The following is a 13,171-nucleotide window of genomic DNA, read 5'->3' on the forward strand; positions in this document are numbered from 1 at the left end:
AGGGAGAGCCAAGATCAAGGAGCGGTGTTCTTTAGGAAACAATTCTATCAGAAACAACATAAGAGTGGAAGTAATTTAAAATGTTCAAGATATGTTAATGCACGACTGACTCCAAATTGCCATTTAGTATGCTTTGTATTTTAGCATATAAAAACTACCCGCATCTACGGAATGTTGAGCCGAAGCCCAAGACAATCAAAGCTTCCCATATTCAACATCCCAGTGTTTCCTGGTTGTGCCAAAAAATAAACAGCCAGCAAATGATTGCACCTCTTAAAAAAAAAGCATTTGCACTTAAAAAATGGGATGAAGCGGGATTCCTTCTTTCTTAAATGTTTCCAGAGCTACTAAAAAACTTGCATTTACAAAATGATAAAAATATCCCTCTGGATTGCACAACAAAGCAGATAGGGATTGCTGATAAGACATGGTGTATGACATTAATCAGACTTGGCTTCTTTCTTTCCTGCTTCATCAGAGGCTGCACTCTCCTCATTTTCGATTTCTCCATTTTCTGCAGGTAAGTCTTCTCAGTTTCTTGGTGAGCCAGTTTGGCCTGTTTTTCCTTTGTTCCTCTTTTCCCTTTGGTTTGCACTTTTTTGTCTGAAGATTTATCCTTTCCTGCTACCTTTCTTGGCTTCATTTCCACTTTGGCAGGAGCAGCTTTAGCTGACAACCTCTGTGATCTCCTCTTGGGCTCCTCCTTTGTCACGCCCTCAGCAGAGCTGACCTTCCTCTTGGGCATCGTGATGGTGGCGGTGCATGCCAGGAGCCTGCAGGCCATGGTCCAAAGCCTTTGTGAAGCTGGCCTGCCTGCCGCTCCTCCTGCGTCTGAGCTTCTGAGACCCGCCTGTAGAACGTTTCTTTTCCTGACCACAGGGATTAATGACATTTACCTGTTCTGTTTATTGGCTTAGACCCAAAGTTGACAACCAAGAATGAGCCGAGCACCCCAAGATGGACTGATATGAACGGAAGATTTGATCAGTCTGACAAATCTGTGAGCTGTTTAGAAACAGGGCAGCAAAATTCCACAAGAGAGAGAAAGAAAGTGTCCCCTTCCTCCAGCTTTTGTTCTAGGAGAGCAACAGTCATCCCCAGAAAACCCCCCTTTGGAGAAAAAGCCTATAGCCATAAGAAGGTTGACCAAAATGTCAACATTCCCAAGAAGAAAGATCTTGTAAGAAATGTAAATTGGGTTGCTCAGCCATTGGTAAACATGAGAAAAGCCCCAGAGTAAAGAAATCCTACATATGTAGTGATTGTGGGAAAACCAGCCGTCAGAAGTCCCACCCTAAAATGCACCTGAGAAAACTTGCTGAAGAGAAGCCCTTCGTGTGTAATGAATGCGGGAAGGCGTCCACTGGGAGCAGCGCCCCTACTCAGCATTGGAAAATCCAGACCGGGCAGAAGCCATTTAAGTGCAGTGACTGTGGAAAATCCTTCAGGCAGAAGTCTCACCTCCTTGTACATCAGAGAGTTTATTCTAGAGAGAAACCATATAAATGTTGTGAGTGTGGAAAAGCCTTCAGGAATTAGTCACGGCTTTCTCAACACAAGAGGACACTCCCTGGGGAGAAACCTTATAAATGCAATGATTGTGGGGAAGCCTTCTGCCAAAGCTCAAATCTTATCACATGCCAAAACATTCATGCAGAGAGAGGCCCTATTGTGTGATCTCATCAATCATCAGGGTGTTCACACTGGAGAGAGGCCTTATAAATGCAAGCAGGGTGAGAAAGCTTTTGCCAAAGATCAAATCTTCTCACCCATCAGAGTGTCCACACTGGAGAGAGGCCCTTTACACGTGCCAGTGTGAACAAAACTTCCGTCTTAGCTGGGACCTTACCAAGCTCCTGAGAGTTCACCTAAAGGGGAACCTTGAGAGAGCCTTCAAGCACAGTTAGGATTCTATCTCATATACAGTATCTATGCTATATTAGGTTATTATAATTTAGGATCCCCCCACCAGAGAGGGGCCCTGTAATTGTTATAAGATGGGAGGCGACCTGCATCGGGCATATACAGTGACCCAAACTCATACTCCTGGAAAACCCTGTGCATCTGATGTATCAAAAAGACTCCAACAGGGGCCGGCCCTGTGGCCGAGTGGTTAAGTTTGCGTGCTCCACTTCGGTGGCCCAGGGTTTCGCTGGTTCAGAACCTGGGCGCGGACATGGCACCATTCGTCAGGCCACGTTGAGGCGGCGTCCCACGTGCCACAACTAGAAGGACCCACAACTAAAATATATACAACTATGCACTGGGGGAATTTGGTGAGAAAAAAGCAGAAAGAAAAAAAAAAGGACTCCAACATTGTGAATGCACTTAATGCCCCTCAATCATACACTTAAAGATGGTAAAATTGATGTTATGTGCATTTTACCATGATTTTAAAAATTGCCATAAAAGTATTTTATGCTTGGTGTATGCAATAAATCCCATTTTTCACCAAAAAAAGAAAAAGGCTCTAACAGATGTCTGAATCATATTCTGCAACTGTGGAGTCTATCTTTCGAGGAAATTTAGAGGATGTTAAAGAGGGAAGATGCTTTATGGTAGCTCAAAAGTATATCTAAACTCGAAATTCCACTTACAGCAAACCTGAGATTAGTCTGAAAGAGTTTGTAAATGCTCTTGAAAAATCATTTGAGAGTTGTTGATTCCGTCTAGAAAGATACCACAGGACCCGTCTGGCATCTCTCTAAACCACGGAAATGCTCCTGGCTGGCCCTCAGGCCCATAGGAATGAGGAATCATGTTTCCTGAGCACAGTCTACGGGCAACCTCCCTGCAGACACTTTGCTGGCTTGCTCTCATCTAAGCCTTACAAAACCCCGTGGAGTGAGTACTGTTTGTAGAAGTGAAAACTGAGGCTTAGGGAAGGTGAGCAATTTGCCAAAGGGTCACTCACAGCAAGTCAAGGGGCAAAGCTAAGAGTATCTGACTCCCGAACCCACCGTGTTGGCTCCATAAGGATAGAGACCATTTCTTTAAAAAACAAGCTTCAGTGGCAGTTAAGCTGACTGTCAAAGAATCTGTCGAGGTTTGTGGTAAGACAGCATTGAAAAATAGACTGTGAAGTCAAGAGAAGTCAGAAATGACTTGAGCGGTAAGGCCATGTGGCCAAGGATCTGATCAGATTAAAGTTTGCCTCAGTTCCACCAGGGCCTGATCACATTTTGAATTCATCATGCTGTTCGCTGACAATTGATCAATCAATCCACACACACACAAACACTGAGTCCTCGTTGCCTTTCCAGCCACAGCTACGTAACAGCCCATCTTTAGGGCACATCAATTTCATTCCTGATCCAGAACTTTCTTTGCTGTTCTCCAACATGATTCCTTGGTGCCAGAGTGAGCCGTGGTCAATGGAACTCAGACCAGTCACTCTACTGAAGCCCTCCTGTGGCTCCCGGCTCACTCAGGGAACAGGAATGAATGAATGGACAACCTTCACGTGTGATGTGTGTGATGCTTGAACGTCTGCTATAACAGCCCAGGGCCCAGTGACTGGGAGCTCCCTCTCTGAAGTCATCCCTTTACCTCCAGACAACCTGACTATTGGGCCAAACCTCTTTGGCTGCAGCTTCCCCTCCCTGCCCCCGACCCTGAGCTCTCATCACCTCTCCCCTGCCATAGCCCTTCCCAATTTTTCCTGAGCACTCTCACGCCTCCGTGACTCCCAACTCAAACACCCTCTGAGTGTGGCGCCAAACCAAGCGTGATTCTCCACACGTCCCTCCTGTGTGGAAGGGGCTCTCACCTTCCACATTCTATCTACATAGCCTCAGACCCCAGTGGCTTTGTCGTCAGGCACGTTGTGTTGTGGGACTCAGCTACAACTAGGCACCTTCACCGCTTTCACTGAATCAACGTGTTTATAAACCTCCTTTGACTTCCTGGTACCTATAGGAAAGACAGCAGTCCTTGCCTTGCCATGTGAGGCCCTTCCTATCTGACCTTAACCACCAGGATTTCCCACCTCATCTCCCAGGGGGACCCTCTGCTCTCTCACATGCCCTCCTTCCCCCCCACACACCTGGTCCAGCCACCCTTCCCCATGGGGAACAGTGCACCCGATGTTTCTCCACCATGAAAGAGACTCCCTCTCTTCACCCTTCAACCTCACCTCCTCAGAGGGGTCTCCAGGTTGGTCAGCAGAGCCATTCTTCCTGCTTTGGTAAATTTACCTTGGGGGTTCGGGGTCCCGCTGTTCTGCTCCACAGTGCTCCTCTGGCCTCTGCTGACCTCTCTTACCTGGGGCTGTGTCCCCACACCCAGCGCAGGACCAGCACTTAAGTCAGCTTGTCTGGGGATGAGGTGACAGGTTTAGGGAGGGAGCTCCCAGTCGCTGGTCGCTGGGGTTCAGGGGCATCGGGAATGCTGAACAAAGGGCTGCCAGTTATAACAGACGTTCAAGCATCCTGTGAAAGGAGTGGATTTACAGACCAGCAAAGCGAGGAGACTGTAGCTTTCGTACTTTCATCTTGGCATCCACCTTGTGGATTGCCAATTGACCTGAAAGAGGATGTAAGTCAGGGGTTCCCAAACTTGATTGTGCATCAGAATCAACCGTGGAGCGAAACTAGAACCCGGAACACTGCAGGCCCAGCCCCCCAACTGCCCTGTCGCACCCCTGGGTGGTGTGGGGGTCCTGGACCCTGGAAACCTAGCCGGGCTCCCCGGAAGCCCGCGCCACGGTCTGCAGCTCCTCTGGCTTTGCAGGCGGCCGGAGGCGGGGACACCACGGTTTCCCCAGCGAGTCCCGCGCTGCCGGCTCCGCAGGGCGCCCGGACCCAGGCGCACTCGGAAAGGGTCCACCCTGGGGTCCGAAGGCCGGGTGGGGCAGGAGAAGGGGTGTGGGGCTGTCCCTTGGCTCCCCGCTCGTCCAGACCGGGTGTGGGGAGGGGGCGCTCCCACCTGGAGGCTCCAGGCACGTCCCACTGACCATCTCCGCGCGGGGCTCCGGTCGCCCCCTCCCGGACAGGCGGGGACGCGCGCGGGCTCTGAGGACCCGGTCACCTGCTCGGTGCCCGTCTGATCAGGCCCTCGGAGGAGCTCCCAACACCACCTTCCGTGCGGCTTCGCCCGTGGCGCCTGGACCGCCAGCAGGGCCTGTTACACGCGCTGTTCTCCCGGCCAGCGTCCGAAGTTTCTTCCTGCCTAACCAAGTCAGCCACGCCGACGAACCCCAAGAGCGCGGTTTCCTGGACAGAACATAGGGTATTTTGTCTGCCCAACAATCCACGCGGTAGATATTTTTAAATTTTTAATTTTTTAAAATTATCGTGCAAAGTGAGTTTTTTCTTTTTTTTCAGTTCTATGCATTTTAACACAGGTATAGAAGTGTGGAATTCCCACTCAATCACGGTACTGGATAGGTCCGTGAAAAACTCCCTCCTGCAGCCCCTTGCAGTCGCAGCCTCGCTCCACTCCTAACCGCTGGCCACCGCTGATCCGTTCTCCATCTCTGTAGTTTTGTCTCTTCAAGAATATCAGGTAGGTGGGATAATCCAGTAGATAAATTTTTGAGGCTGGCTTCTTTCACTCAGTTGTGTTGCGAGTGGATATCACATCTTATTTTCTTGCTCAGCGGTGTTCCACTGTATCAGGTACCGCAATTTGGTTATCCCCTTACCACTTGGACATGTGACTTGTGTCCAGGTTTCGGAGATTATGGACACGGCTGTTGTAACGTCAGCGTGCAGGTTTTCGTGTGAAGGTAACTATATTTCTCTAGGGTGGATGCCTAGGATTGGGACTGCTGGGTCGTGTTGTATGTGAGTGTTTAACTTTATAAGAAACTGCCAAACTGTTTTTCCCGAGCGGCTGTACCATTTTACATTCCCACCAGCAGTGGTTTCTTAGATCTGACACTGTGATGGCTCATTTTATGTGCCAACTTGACAGGGCTAAGGAAGGGATGCCCAGACAGCTGGTAAAACATTATTTCTGGATGTGTCTGTGAAGGTGTTTCTGGAAGAGATGGTCATTCAAATAAACAGACTGAATAAAGAAGATCTACCCTCTCCGATGTGGGTGGGCATCATCTAACCCATTGAGGGCCCCAATAGAACAGAAAAGCAGAGAAAGGGCTAATTCTCTCTCTCTCTTATTCAGCTGGTTCATCCATCTTCTCCTGCGCTCCAACATCAGGACCATCCTTGGTTCTCAGGCCTTTGGACTCTGGACATTACACCAGCAGCCCCTGGGGTTCTCAGGCCTTCAGACTCAGACTGAATTACGCCACCGGCTTTCCTGGGTCTCCAGCTTGCAAGTAGTATATCGTGGCAAAACTCAGCCTCCAAAACCACATGAGCCAATTCCCATAATAAATCTCCTCTTATATCTCTCTCTATATATACCCTATTGTGTCTGTTTCTCTGGAGAACCCTAACTAATACAGAAACCAAAAGCACAGGGAGCCAAAGGAAAAATAGATAGACTGGACATCAACAAAATTAAAAACCTCTGTGCTTCAAAGGGCACCGTCAACAAAGTGAAAGGACAGTCCACAGAGTGGTAGAAAATTTTTGCAAATCATGTGTATACGATAAGGCACTTATTTCTAGAATACATCTTACAACTCAATAATAAAAAGACAACCCATGAAAAGATGGGCAAAGGATCTGAGTAGACATTTCTCCAAAAAAGATATACAAATGGACAATAAGCACATGGAAAGATGCTCAACATAATTAGGCATCACGGAAATGCAAATCAAAACCTCAGTGAAGGGCTGGCCCAGGGGTGCAGGGGTTAAGTTCTCACATTCCGCTTCTTGGCGGCCCGGGGTTCCCCGGTTCAGATCCCAGGTGCGGACATGGCACTGCTTAGCATGCCATGCTGTGGTAGGCGTCTCACGTATAAAGTAGAGGAAGATGGGCATGGATGTTAACTCAGGGCCAGGCTTCCTCAGCAAAAAGAGGAGCACTGGCAGTAGTTAGCTCAGGGCTAATCTTCCTTGGGAAAAAGAAAAAAAGCATCTCAATGAGACCACTTCATACTGACTGGGATGGCCATAATAAAAAAAGATAATAACAAGTGTTGAGGATGTAGAGAAATCAGAAGCCTCTAAATATTGCTAGTGAGAATATAAAATGGGACAACCACTTTGGAAGACAGTCTGGCATTTCCTCAAAAGGTTAGATAAAGCATTTGACCCAGAAACTCCTATCCTACGTATATACCCAAGAGAAATGAAAACATATAACCACACAAAAACTTGTGCACAAATGTTCATAGCAACATTATTCATAATAGCCAAAAAGTGGAAACAACCCAAATGTCCATGAATGGATGAAAGAATAAACAAAATGTGGTACATACATACAATGGAATACTATTCAGCCATAAAAAAGGATGAAGTACAGATTTGTGTTACAGCATACATAGATGAACTTTGACATCATTATGCTAAGTGAAAGAAGCCAGAGACAAAAGGCCACATATTGTATGATTCCATTTGTGTGAAATTTCCAGAACAGGCAAATCCACAGAGACAGAGAGTACACTGGTAGTTGCCCAGAGCTGAAGGAGTTGGGAGAAAACGGGGAGTGACTGCTAAAGGGTATGGGGTTTCTTTTTAAGGTGATGAAAATGTTCTAAAATTGATTATGACGATGGTTGCACAACTCTGTAAATACTAAAAACCAGTGAATTGTATACTTTAAATGGGTGAACTGTATGGTGTGTGAATTATCTCAATAAAGTTATTTTAAAAAAACACACAAAGAACCTCAAGCAGACAGACATACAAATGCATACCGCTTCTTTGTAGGGGTCAGACGTGGCTTAACTTGTGAAGAGTCGTACTGGCAGTGACCCTTGCATATATAACTGTAGAAAAATTTTCTATCAGAATTTCAAGTGGATGAAGGATCAGGGATTCTGTACAAGAAAATGCCCTCACATCTGACGATCTGACTTTCAGGATACAGCCCTTCCTAGGTTGCAACGCCTCTCACTCTTCCCGGAATGTGGCAAGCACACTCCTCTCGAAAGGCCCTTTGCAGCTGCTGTTCTTACTGCTTGGAATACTGTTCCCCCAATATTAACATACTAGGATTTTAGCAATCAGGGAAAGGAAAGAAGGACCTTGCAAACAGAGGGAACAGCACCAGCAAGGGCAGGGCAATGGACAGTAAGAGGCATGCTCATGAGAGAAGAAACTGGGCGGGTCCTGGGGAGGCTGATGAGCTGCCAGGCCTTTAATGCCAGGTCATGGAATAGGTGATGGAAGTCCATGACAGGGCACAGGACTCTGACCAGAGTGGGACCTGAAGAAAATGGGGTGATGGGCTACGCCAGGGGCTCCCGAGCAGCTGCTGGGGCGAGGTTTTCCTGTGGCGTAATTAAAGCATGTAAGTATTACTAAGAAATTATATGCGCAATTCAGGGTACAGGATAGAAGATTTAAAAGGTGATTTTTTAAAAGCAATTTTTTGGGATCATTTGTTACTCCTTATGATTCTCATGGTGCATCAGCTTTTTCCTACAGAAAAGATGATCTCAACTTTCTTTTCACTGGAACTTTCCATCCTGGCATCCACACTGTGACAAAGCAGACAGGAAGAGGAGGGAGAGGTGGCAGTGGTATTTCATGTTTCTGGCTAAATAGTTTGGTCTCAATGATTCCTGCCCGCCCACGGTCTTAAGTTTTGTCCTACAGAGTGATACGCGGCACATAAAATCCTGTATGTGTGTGTGAAGGTGGCAGCGACTGTGTAATGACTGGGACAGTCTGTGGCAGTATCTAGAGGAGTAGGGTGGAAGCTTGAGAGAAAAAGAAGTCACATGCCAGTGACCAAAAGAGAAATGGCTGTCTGTATTTTACCCATCCGTGTTCTCAGTTTAGTTTTAGTGCCATTTCCTCCATGAAGCCTTTTGGGACAGCTGTGTGCCTTGCCCCTCCCCCAGCGGAACACAAGCTCGCTTTCTTGAATTCCCCCCTTCATCTGTAGAGACCGGACTGTGGCGGAATTAGGAGCCCAAGCTCTGGAGCCAGCCTGCCTGGGTGTGAGTCGCTGCTCCACTGTCGCTAACCTTTAACGTCAGGCAAGTTACTTAACCACTCTGTGCCTCGGTTTTCTCATCTGTAAAATAGGGAGATTAATAGGATGCACAGCACACACAACTGAAGACAAGCTAGTATGTGTTGTGAAGACATTACTGCCTGTACTGAAGACAATACATACGGCACATAGGCAAGTAGTCAATAAAGATCAGCTATTGACGGACCTGGAGGGTATTATGCTGAGCAAAATAAGTTAGAGGAGGAAAGCCAAATACCCTATGATTTCGCTCATAAGTGGAAGATAAAAACAACAAACAAACCCATAGACACAGAGATTAGACTGGTGGTTACCAGAAAGGAAGGGGGGAGGGAGGAGGGCGAAAGGGGTGTTAGGGCACCTGTGTGTGGCAATGGATGGGAATTAGTCTTTGGGTGGTGAACATGACGTAGTCTACACAGAAATCGAAATATAATGATGTGCACCTGAAATTTATCTAATGTTGTAAACCAATGTTACCTCAATTCAAAAAAACTTAAAAATAAAAATAAAGATCAGCTATCATTATGATTGTTGTACCTGTCCTGGCAGCTCATTGTGTCTTGTATTATCAACACAGGTTTTGTGTCTCCCATTAGACTGGAACTTTCTTCAGTGCATTCATCTTTGTATCCCCTGCAGAACTCACTGACCCGCTGTTACAGAGCTTTAAGGATCTGAGAGGAGAGGGGTGTCGGAGGAGGGCACTGGGACTCCCTCTGGTGGTCTGGTGAGAGTGTGATCAGGGAGATGAAGCTGGGGCTTTGGGCTCCAAATGCTTCTCAATCTCCCTGCACCATTTACTGGGCGCCTGGTGAACTCCCCTCCCTCCTTTCCCACCTTCCTTCTTCCCTGAAGAAGGGGAATAAAAATGGGGGCAATCATGGTACTTCCTCATGGGACAGTCATGAGGATTAAATGAGTTCACGTATAAAGTGCTTAAAACAATGCCTGACAGTACGTGCTCAATGGATGTTACTTCTGACTACTTTTATGTTTTTTTCTTAATATTTTTTTTCTGATTATGGAAGGAATACTTATTTGTGGTAGAAAAGTGTGAAAATGTAGGAAAAAAGCCCACCATAGTAAGGGAGTCAGACGTATGAACAAATAGTAAGTACCCGATGGGGGGGGCTAGCCAATCATGAAAGTACGTACAAGATGCAGAGGCAGCTTTGGGGGAAATGATGAACCCGGTGGCGGTGGAAGGTGGCATGCGTGATGCCCTGGAAAGACTCCACAGAAAAGGTGAAGCTTATGATGAGGTTTTCAGAGATGAATAGGAGTTTGTTAGGTGGACAAGGAGGGGAGGGCATTCAGGAAGAAGGAACAGCATATGCAAAGGCACAGAGGCATTAAGCAGCATTTGTGCTCCCGTAACTAGAGTTCTTCATCACTCCAGTGTAAAGTATGTGGGAGAGGGGAGGAGAGGAGTTGGGATGAGAGGGGTGCTGGGAGGTGGGAGGGGGTAGAAGGCAAACAAAAAACTCTCTGCGGTGATAAAGAATTTGGACTTTGACCTAGGGGATGAGAAGGGGCCACTGAAAGGTTCTGAGGTGGTGTCATCCAGTTAGCATTTAAGAGAGACAACTCATGCATAGGGATGAAGAATGGGTTGGAGGAGAAAGACTTTGGGAGCAAAGAGATCTGCCGTAAGGCTGATGCCAAAGTCCAGGAAGAAGGACAGCCTAGGCCAGCGGAGGGGTCACAGAAATGGGCGAGACAGGATGGGCGAGAGATACTGACGGACAAGCTGTACGGCTGCGGAGATGCAGAGAAACGATGCAGCCAGACAATTCCCAGGTTTCCGGCTCGGCTGACTGGGAAGTTGATGCTGCCAGGCACCAAAATAGGGAAGACATGTAAGCAAGAAAAAATATGCTTGTGGGGGAAGATACTAAGAATCGTTTGTCTTTCCTGGAGAAACCACTCTGGTGACCATATTTACCTTTGTACGTTGAAAATAGTCCATGTAATTTTTTATTCATTTCAAAATCTTCAGCTCTTCATTACTGACATATTTAAAATAGTGCACCTGACTGGGCTTTCCTTTATTTTTTGAAGTAGAAGAAATTTAAATTCTATAAACAATTTATGAAAAAAGAGAAAATATCTTCGGGGAGCTTTTAAAAACCACCTTTTAATTAAAAAGAAACAATTCGTTAAGATGTTCTTCACCACCACCACTCCGTGGTTCACACTTCCGTCAGCTGAAATGTTCAGGTCAAGCCAGGCTTTTCGTTTACTTGGTAATTTCTCACATAATATCCTTTCTCAGAATTCTTTGAGCTGGATCTCAAAGAACAAGCACGACTTGGGATGGACGGGGCCGTTAGGAATGAAACTGCTTTCGCCATGACTGACAATGTCCTTGGAAATCTTGCCCATCCCTCTCATTTCACAATGAGAAGGCAAAACCAAGCTAACAGCGGAAGGCAGAAGCTTAGGAGGAGGCAGAATTCAGCTCGATGTAATTTCCAGCACTCAGAATGCCCCACAGTGGAATGGTCTGCTTTTGCCTGGTGCTACAGTGTGCCTTCATCCTCCAACTGAGAATGGATAGCCATCTGTTAGGGATACCCTTGAAAGTCTCTGCACTGAGCGGGAGGTTAAGGATGGTTCCTAAGGCCCTCCTGGACTCTGATTTTTCTTGATGGGGTGTGAGGAGCTGGAGCAGGACATGGCAACTCTGTGAGCGAACACACTCATGGGCAGGAATGTATGGTGTGTATAGGGCCTTCTTATCATCTCGCTATTTGAACTGGCAAAGATTCTTTGCTTGACAAACTATACTCAGGCTCCTGAACCTTCTCCTAGGCCCAGCTGTGCACTTCCCTGTAAAATCTAGTTTTAGCAAGAACCCTGCTAAGTCAGTTTAGCAAGAGTTCCCCCTTCCTCCATATCTGATGCCCCTCGGTATCAAATCGGGTCCTCTTTCTCCACCATCACCTACAGGTGAGGTCTGATCGCCCTGGCCTGTCTTCAGCAGGAATCCTGTTAGGCCAGTTCAGCCAAAACCCCTCTTACTCCTGATGCTTCCTCTCAGAAATTTTCTATCCACTGACCCCCCACCCTGCTTCTTGGCTATAAATCCCCCGCTTGACCATGCTCTATTCAGAATTGAGTCTAGTATACTAGCCTAGTATACTGAGGGCTCTTTTCCCTATTGCAATAGTTCTGAATAAAACCTGGTTTTCTGATGTGTGAGGGGAGCAGGAGATAAGGCTATACAGGTAGAGACCAGCTCAAGGGAACCTTGACCATACAGCTACGGAGTTCAAATTTTATTCTCTAAGGGAGAAGTCACTGAAACTTCTTCATAAAGGAGTGACAAGATGGGTGTAGTGCTTTGGGGAGATTAACTTGAGAGAAAATGTATTAATCCATTAGATTTGTATAATCCAGGGGAGAAGTAATAAAGACCTGAACTCTAGGGTTAGTAGGAATGGAAACGAAGAGGAAGAACTACGAAGGAGACTGCAGTCATAATAGACAGGACAAGACAATCTCCTGGATGAGGTTTACTCCTCACACATACCTCCCCACCTCCCTCACATCCAAGCCACATGGTCCAGCCTCCCACCAAGTAGAGCCACTCAGGGGAGGTCTTCCATTCTCTGATCTCACTGGGCAAGTTCAATTGTTTCCTCATCTGTAAGATGGAGTTAATACTAACACCTGCTCACCACAGGGGTTTGTGAGGATTAAATGATTTGATATCTGGAAGCCATTTGGAAAAGGGCCAGGCAGAGTAAATGCCACGTCAGCTACTATTAGTACCATCATTTGGAAATCTCACCTCCTCCATGACCTCAACTCTGAAGCCTTCCCCTTTGACAACAATCTCTATCTTTCCACTCCATGCTTACTGAACCCGCCCAGGACTGGATGCTAGTTAGATGTTGCAGGATGAGAATAATCAAAGAAAACTCAGAAGTTTTGACCCTGAGAGGTTTACAGAAATTTTGAGGGCAGTTTATGGAAAAGATGTATCTGATTTGAAACATGTAATTTGAAACTTTCAGAGAGCCAAGTGTAAATGCCCCGCAGTCTGCCTGAGACCCAAGTCTGGAGCTTGGGAGAGATCAGTACCACACGCGCAAATTTAAAAC

At 46.7% G+C, this 13,171-nt stretch overlaps 1 long non-coding RNA gene and 1 pseudogene across 1 annotated transcript; one reads left to right on the forward strand and one right to left on the reverse strand.

Annotated features, from left to right (window-relative positions):
* Nucleotides 1-360: 360 nt before the first annotated feature.
* Nucleotides 361-954, reverse strand: LOC103561767 (non-histone chromosomal protein HMG-14 pseudogene; annotated as a pseudogene).
* Nucleotides 955-4,749: 3,795 nt separating this feature from the next.
* On the forward strand, nucleotides 4,750-6,364 carry LOC139074848 (uncharacterized). Its single transcript, XR_011524701.1, has 3 exons — nucleotides 4,750-5,229; nucleotides 5,325-5,505; nucleotides 6,127-6,364. It is a non-coding gene; the product is annotated as an uncharacterized lncRNA (long non-coding RNA).
* The last annotated feature ends 6,807 nt before the right edge of the window (nucleotides 6,365-13,171 follow it).

This window comes from Equus przewalskii, chromosome 12 (assembly GCF_037783145.1).
Source record: "Equus przewalskii isolate Varuska chromosome 12, EquPr2, whole genome shotgun sequence".
NCBI lineage: Eukaryota > Metazoa > Chordata > Mammalia > Perissodactyla > Equidae > Equus > Equus przewalskii.